The following is a 1676-nucleotide window of genomic DNA, read 5'->3' as shown; positions in this document are numbered from 1 at the left end:
AGGGTCACAGCTGACACTCCTATAACAAAACATAGGTTAACAAGAGGAAAGCATAACAAATGTATTTAATCAACTTCTGTATCACATGGCAACCTTCAGAAATAAAAATCCAAAGACTTAGGGAAAATTGTCTGTTTTTATGCTTAGGTTTGATGAAGAATGGACAGCCATATAGAAATGTAATTGAACAAAAGAGAATGATCTAATCATAATAGACTGAGTGGGATAATACAGGAAGGCCTGTTTAGATTACTCTTGGCCTTTCTGTGCATCATTTCCTCCTCCGAGGTATAGGGCAGGACCCCTTCTGAAATGAGAGTCTTATGATCTACTACTGGATAAGGGAGGTCAGAGAATTTCTTCATGGCCAGCTCCTACACAGCAAGGTGGGGGAAGGTTAAAAGAATATATCTAGGTTTTATGGCTGACTTTAGGGAAGAGTGGTTCTGGTTTCTATAACCCACCTTGGAGAAGAGGAATTCTAGTTTTTATGACCTGCCTTGGGGTTGGGGGAAGGGAAGCAGAAGAAAGAAAAATAGGAGAAGGCCAGAAACGGACTTTGCTTCTCAGGCCCTTTCAGTGTCCTTCAGTTCAAAGTACTCAGCATACCAAAGCGCCATAATTTTGTGTATGATTTTCTGAGCCCCAGTAGAAATAAATCTGATGAAATATTTTCAAGACTTTTATAATGAAAACTATTAAAAATTGCAGGAAAAAAAGACCTAGATAAATGGCAACCTATATCATATTCATGAACTGGAAAACTCAATTTTGTTAAGATGGTAATTCTCCCCAAATATAAATTTAATGCAAGGTCAATCAAAATTTCAATAGGCTTCTTTTTTTTTTTTTTTTTTTTTTGGTAAATTGATGAGATGATCATCTGGGGGCACAATGAAGCTTTAAGGAGCAAGGGAAAGGTGTATTACCTTGATTGTGATGATTGTTTCATAGGTGTATACATATGTCAAAATTCATCAACTGTACACTTGAAATATGTGAAGTGTAGTGGAAGCCAATTATATCTCAATACATTATAAAAGCAAAAAATATAAAGACACGAGGAAATTTTTATCACCTTAATGCCTATACATCTAAAAACTTAGAAAAAAATGGGCAAATTCCTAGAAAACTGCAAAATATAAAGACTGATTATGAGAAAATATAAAATCTTGATAATTTATGGTTAATAAATTAATTTGTTTTAAAAAATCTTGTCCAAAATCTTGACCAAAGGTCAGATGCTGTTGCAGGTGAGTTTGATCAACCCTTAAAGAAAAATATCAAAGTTTTCCTCAAACTCTTTAAAAGACTAGTGAAACAGGAACCACTCCCCAACTCAATCTATGAGGCTCATAAAACCAAAACAGAAAACCAGACACAGACAATAGGAAACGGGAAAATTCAAAGCCAATCTCAATATTGAATATGGTGCAAAGTTCCTAAACAAAATATTACCAAAATATATTCACAATACGAAAAGAAAATGTATAATGCCAAAATAAAATTTATTCTAAGAATGCCAGGATTGTTAAAAATCCAAAAATACAACTGAGAAAAAGATTCTTTTAACATCTATAGAAAATATATACTATTATATATACTAGTATATATTAATATGTGTTATGTATATACATATATATTAATATATGTTATCTATGTTATATATGTTAGTG

Source organism: Mandrillus leucophaeus, unplaced genomic scaffold (assembly GCF_000951045.1).
Source record: "Mandrillus leucophaeus isolate KB7577 unplaced genomic scaffold, Mleu.le_1.0 Scaffold365, whole genome shotgun sequence".
Taxonomy (NCBI): Eukaryota; Metazoa; Chordata; class Mammalia; order Primates; family Cercopithecidae; genus Mandrillus; species Mandrillus leucophaeus.
This window is presented reverse-complemented; position numbering follows the sequence as displayed.